At 38.8% G+C, this 6,800-nt stretch overlaps 2 pseudogenes; one reads left to right on the forward strand and one right to left on the reverse strand.

Moving 5' to 3' along the window:
- Positions 1–324: 324 nt before the first annotated feature.
- On the forward strand, positions 325–825 carry LOC143639279 (cytochrome c oxidase subunit 4 isoform 1, mitochondrial pseudogene; annotated as a pseudogene).
- A 3,029-nt stretch (positions 826–3,854) lies between these two features.
- Positions 3,855–4,659, reverse strand: LOC143638566 (adenylate kinase isoenzyme 6 pseudogene; annotated as a pseudogene).
- Positions 4,660–6,800: the final 2,141 nt, after the last annotated feature.

Here is a 6,800-nt window from a genome sequence, read left to right on the forward strand (position 1 = left end):
TGGGCTGGGCCGCATCTGCCCCTCCGCAGACACAGGGCATGCGGGCCTCAGGCTCTGACCTCGGCGCACCGCTGCGAGGCACAGGCCTCCGGGAGGCTTGCCGCTGCGCTGTGACCTCGGCAGCTTCCTTCTCCGCGTCCCAGCGACTGGGTCACACGGGGGCCTCCAGCGCTTGGCCTCCCCGCCAGACTCCCACTAGCTGCGGGCTGGGTCCTGACGTCACGCCGGTTTCTTTGCCCTGGGAGGAAGCATTTTCAAGGGCTTCATGGGCCTTCCCTGCAGGACAAGCGCAGGTGCAGTGTGGATGCGACAGAGCGGTGCAGAATGTTGGCTACCAGGGTCTTTAGCCTAATCCGCAAGGGAGCCATTTCCACCTCTATGTGTGCGCGAGCACGTGAGAGCGTGGTGAAGAGTGATAACTTTGCTTTCCCCAGGTATGTCAACCGGCGCGACTACCCATTGCCTGACGTGGCCCATGTCAGGCAGCTGTCCCCCAGCCAGAAGGCCCTGAGGGAGAAGGAGAACGCCTCCTGGAGCAACCTGACCAGGGATGAGAAAGTTGAGTTGTATCCTATTCAGTTCAATGAGAGCTTTGCTGAGATGAACAGGGTTACCAACGAGTGGAAGACTGGGGTGGGCGCAGCCCTGTTCTTCATTGGCTTCACCGCCCTTGTTCTGATCTGGGAGAAGCACTATGTGTTCGGCCCCATCTCGCACATCTTTGATGAAGAGTGCGTGGCCATGCAGACCAAGAGGATACTGGACATGAAGGTCAGCCCCATTCAGGACTTCTCCGACAAGTGGGACTATGACAAGAATGAGTGAAAGAAGTGAGAGCCCGCTGCTCACATGCTGGTCACTTCATATAGCTCTGCATCTTTACTGGAAACCCATTATGTCAAACAGAACCAGTGCTAATAAATGATGAGGGTAAAAAATACAATCTACAATCTAGACTGAACACACATATATAGAAAATTTCTTTTTTAAATTAATTTATTTTAATTAGGTACATATGACAGCAGAATGCATTTTGATTCATTGTACACAACTGCAGCACAACTTTTCATTTCTCTGGTTGTACATGATGTAGTGTCACACCCTATGTGTAGTCTTACATGTATCTATGGTAATGATGTCCATCTCATTTCACCATCTTCATATATAGAAAATTTCATCTATCAATGACTCAACACACTTTCCTCTCACCAGCACATGGAACATTTTATAAAGCAGACCATAGTTTATGTCATTAAGCAATACAAAAAATAGAAATAATACCCTGAATTATATCAGATTATCATGGAACAAATTTATAAATTAATGATGTGATAAAAAATAGAAACAACACCAATACCTGGATACTAATTAATTCACTATTGAATGATGAATAGATAGCAGAACAAATCAGGAGTGAAATAAAAAAAAAGAGGTAAGTGGGAAGAGTGATACAACATATCAAAATCTGTGGGATACTATGAAGACAGTTCTATGGGAAAAGTTCTTAGTGTTGATCTCACACATTAGAGAATAAAAAGGTACCAAATTTATAATCTAACATTCCATATTATGGTCCTAGAACAAGAAGAATGAATCAACACCAAAATCAGCTGATGACTGGAAATAATTAAAATAAGAGCCAAAGTCAATAAAATTGAAATTGGAAAAATTTCAAAAAATCAATGAAAAAAAAGCTGGTTCTTTTAAAAAAATACACAAAATTGTATATTTTTGGTTAGCCAAGCTAACCAAAAGAAAGAGACAAATTTTAACTATTAGAATTCATGACAAAAATAAAATATCACCACAGACACTACAGAAATAGAGATGATAATCAGAAACTATTTCAAAACTTTATACTTCAATAAGCTGGAAACACGGTGACAAATTCTGAGAGACATATGACCTGCCCAAATTAAACCAGGTTGATATAGAAAATTTAAAGAGTGAATTTCAAGTAATGAAACTTAAGAAGCCACCAAAAGCCTACCAACAAAGAAAAGCCCAGAATCAAATGGATTTTCAGCTCAATTCTACCAAACCTCTAAAGAACTAATACAAACCTTCCCAAAATTATTCTGTGAAATAGAAAAATGAGAGAAGTCTTCCAAACTCATTCAATGAACCTAGTATCACCCTGATATCAAAACCAGACAAAATCACATCAAGGAAAGAAAACTTCAGACCAATTTCCTTATGACACATTTAAAAGATAGTGCACCATGATCAAGTGGGTATTATTCCAGGGATGGAAGGATGTTTCAACATATGAAAATTAAAAAATGTAACTCATCACATAAATAGACTTAAAGACAAAAATCACATGATTATCCCAATAGATGCCCCCCCAAAAATATTTGACAACATAGATCATCTATTCACACGTAACACACTACACAAACTAGGTCTGTAAGAAACATGCCTCAACATTGTAAAATCTATATATGACAAACCCAGAACCAACATTGTTTTAAATGGAGAAAAATTGAAAGCATTCCCTCTAAAAACAGGAATAAGACAAGAATTTTCACTTTCACCACTTTTATTCAACATGGTCCTTGAAACGTGAACCAGAGCAATCAGGCCAGAAAAGGAAATTAATGGGAAACAAATAGGAAATGAAGTCAAGCTGTCTCTGTCTTCCAGTGACATATTTTCTATCTTGAAGACCCAAAATGCTCCACCAGAAAACTTTTTGAACTCATAGATGAATTCAGCAAAGTAGGAAACAAAATTAACATCCATTAATTAATTGCAAATTCTTATACTCCAATAAAGAATCAGCTGAAAGAGAAATTATGAAAACCATCCCATTCATAATAGCCTCAGAAAAATAAAATACTTGGAAATCAATTTTTAAAAAGTCAAAGTATCTCTACAATAAAAACTACAGAACACTACAGAAAAATAATTAAAGAAGAATATATAAGACGGAAAGATCTCCCATGCTTTGGATAGGCAGAAGTAATGTTGTCAAAAATGGCTATGCTACCAAAATTGCTATACAGATTCAATGAAATTCCCCCAAAAAAGTCCAATGACATTGTTCTTAGAAATAGGAAAAAGAGTCATAATATTAATTTGTAAAAATAGGAGGCTCAAAATAGCCAAAGAAATATTTATTGAGAAAAATGAAGCAGGAGGCATCAAAATACCAGGCCTTAAATTAGAGTACAGACCTATAGTAACACAAGAACATGGTACTGGCATGAAAACAGACATGAAGACCAATGGAAAAGAATAGACTACATAGAGACAGACTGACATATATATGGTTATTTCATACTAGATAAATGTGTCAAAAATATATGTTGGAGAAAATGTATCCTCTTCAACAAATGGTGCTGGGAAAACTGGAAGTCCATATGTAATAGAATGAAATGTAACCCTCATCACTCAAACTGCACAATATTAAATTTTGAATTGATCAAAGAACTAGGAATTAGACCAGAAAAACTTATCCTGCCAGAAGAAAATGTATGCACAACACTCCAACATGTCAGCTCAGGAACTGAGTTTTTTTTCCTGATGCTTTAGTTTTTATTTTAATAAATCATCTGCATTTTCTTCTATAATAAGCATAAAGAATATCAACCCCTTTGGTCATATTTATTATTTAGTAACCAAAGCATTAAATGACAATTTTTACTTTTAATATTATATTCCTTATATTTGACATTGTTTAGCTTTTATGTGGAGAAAAAGAGACCCAGGCAAAAACCTTTACATTACGCACCTGCTAGGCCTGTAACATGATTTTAATAATATTATTTAATAATAATTTTAATAATATGTGGACAATTTCTATGAATTGGGCAGAAAGGTATCAATAACAGTGATTGTAAAGTGACCAATCAAGTGTTATGATCTTTGACCCATTTCAGGATCTGATTTATATTATCTTTTAGATCTTCTGGTTTATTGCTGGACAGTTGATGCACAATTTCTTCTTTTTAGGATGCTATGGCTTCTTCATAAAGAACTTGAAAAATCTCACACTGCATGATACCTTTTAATTTCTTCTCACCATAACCCCTTGTTTCAAGTCTTTTGTACCATACATTGTTATCTGTTCTCAACACAAAAACTACGTGAAACCAGCGTTCAGGGAAGAAATCAAAACCATGGTAATCAACAATAGTTCCACCTTCTCTTATTTGGTTTTTTAACTCAACAACTACTCTATCTTCATCTAAAATGGGACAATCATACTCTTCATTATAGCCATTATATAACTGCCCTTCTAGAGCTAAATCACCCACATTAATGTATTTCAGTCCTGATCTTGATCAAGTTCTTTGCCTAGTATAGTTTTTCCAACCCCTGGAGTACCCGGTCTGGAACACTTGCAGTCCAGAGCACAGGCCTGCACAGCCACCCAAACCCTTCCAGGCACTGCCCGCTAACCAGTGAGCAGAATACTAGTTAACAACATAGTCTTCCACAAGACCATACAAGTGCTGAGGCTCACATGCTCAGCGGACTATGGAGAGCAGTCGGAAGGGGGAGGAACTGAGTTTTTTAACAGAACCCCTAAAGTGCAAGAATTTAAAAAAATCAGTAAATGGGATGGTATCAAACAAAAATCTTCTATCTTCTTCACAGTAAAGGAAACAATCAAGAGTGTGAAAAAGAGCTTACAGAATAGGAGAGAATCATTGCCACCTGCACCTCAGGACATTAATTTCCAGGCTGTAGAAAGAACTCAAAAACTTAACGCACACACACACACACACACACACACACACACACACATCCCAAATAAGCCTATTAGTAAATGGCAAAGTGCCACAGTCTGGCTGGGCACAATTCAGGAGCCACTTGTCAAAAGAAACTAACTTTATTTTTAGAACCACACAAGCCAAACAAAACAGCTCCTCAGGAAAAAACCCTCAGAGCCCAACTGCCACCACCAGCTTCCCACAAGCCACACTCCCCCACCACCAGCCTCCACACCTCCCACAATCCTCTTCCTCTTGAGGCCGATTGGCTGGGTCGCATGGGTGGAGCCAAAAAGTCCCCCAATGAGCAGCTCCGTGGCCTGAAAGGGCAGGGAAACAGCCCAATGAGCTTCACCGCAGAGGAGCCAATCAGCTAGATGTTGCTGGGGCCACTGTGAGCCAATCATCAGCTGGTAGTCTGAAAGTTTGCTGGGGCCCCTTCAGCTGTGGCTCTCAACATCTCCCCCTCTCTGTTTAAACAACAAGCATGTGGCTTAGGGACTGTGCCTGCCTTAGGTTGTCCAATACTACATATGGTCCTTACCCGTTATCAGAGGAGCTGACCTCAAGGTGTCAGCCTCCTGTCTTAGGTTGGTACCATAGTAATTGGATCTTACCCATCACTGACTACCAGTCCAGTATACAGCCACACCTGTGTAGAGGTCTTCGTACCAGCGGGGGGGGGGGGGTGAGGTTCTTTGCCTCACCTCTGTTGGCCCCCAAATTTTAGCTGAATGATCATGACAAGCAGAAGGGAGGAAGATACACCAAGCCAGCTGACGGCTCCTTTTGGAAAAATTGTACCACCGATGACACCATCAGCATAAATACCCCAACACTACCAGAAGTCGCTGCACCAACAGATAGTTCACAATGCATACAAGTGAGTTCACAATGCATATAAGTGATACATAGTCCAGGCAAGTTCTGCAAGCAGTTCAGTGATGGCTATTGCAGAAGCTATGGATTGGTTTTATCTTTGTCTTCATGCACTGGGATGAAGATAGGAATTCTGGCAATAATGGCTAAAGAAAAAATTATGTAACATTCCAGAAGGCATTAAAAGAAAACAATTTTCTTAATAATTTACATTATCGTTAAGAGAATTATTAAATATAATGAAAAGGAAAGGTGAAAGTAAACAAACAGATCTGTTAACCTCCTTTTTTGTTCACATTTTAAAACAATCCTCAACAGCTGTTTACCCAATTTAAATTAAACCATTTAAATCACGTGAATAAAAAAAATATTTGCATCCATTTTTTCATGAGCGCTCATCATATATGACATATGGACATACGTACATTCAAACACAAAACACAAGTGTGCACACATAATACATACGACACATAACATAATAGTAAAGGCCTTATAACTTTTTATAGGTGAAATCTCCATTGCAATGTTTAAAAACTCTATAGTCAAAAAAATAGAACTGATCAGCAAAACATTAACCTAGGTCTGTATGAGCTCAAAAAAACAAAATATGGGAAAGGGCAATAATAAAATAGATATTGAAAAAACCATTCTGGTTCTGTCGCAGATGTAAGAATAACCAAACTGGAGTTCTGGATATCACATCTTCTTTTTGGTCTGTAGAAATCGCTTTAGTTAATCTCTCTGGAATCCAAATCGGCTGCTGTTCTCCCTGTGGAAACACACAAACAGACCCCCGACTCCAGACAATTACTGGGTCAGGACCTTTCCATTGTCCTGTTAGAATATCCTTCCAAAGTACCTTGGGCTTATGTACATTTTTTGGACACATATGCCTTTCCGCAGCACTAAGCCCTGATGAATCCAAATTTAAAAAGTTTAGAGTAAAAAGGGTTATTTTAAGTTTATCTTTGGGGAATATATACCCCTTCCCAATTCCTTCTTTTTGCTTTAATAAGTACATTTTAATAGCTTGATGAGCTCTTTCAACTATGCCTTGTCCCTGTGGATTGTATGGGATTCCTGTTATATGAGTAATGCCAAATGATGAGCAAAATTGTTTAAAAAAGGTTGAAGTATAACCAGGGGCATTATCTGTTTTTAAATGTTTTGGAACGCCCACAGTGGCAAAATTTTGTAAGC

Source organism: Callospermophilus lateralis, chromosome X (genome assembly GCF_048772815.1).
Source record: "Callospermophilus lateralis isolate mCalLat2 chromosome X, mCalLat2.hap1, whole genome shotgun sequence".
In the NCBI taxonomy this organism is placed as follows: Eukaryota; Metazoa; Chordata; class Mammalia; order Rodentia; family Sciuridae; genus Callospermophilus; species Callospermophilus lateralis.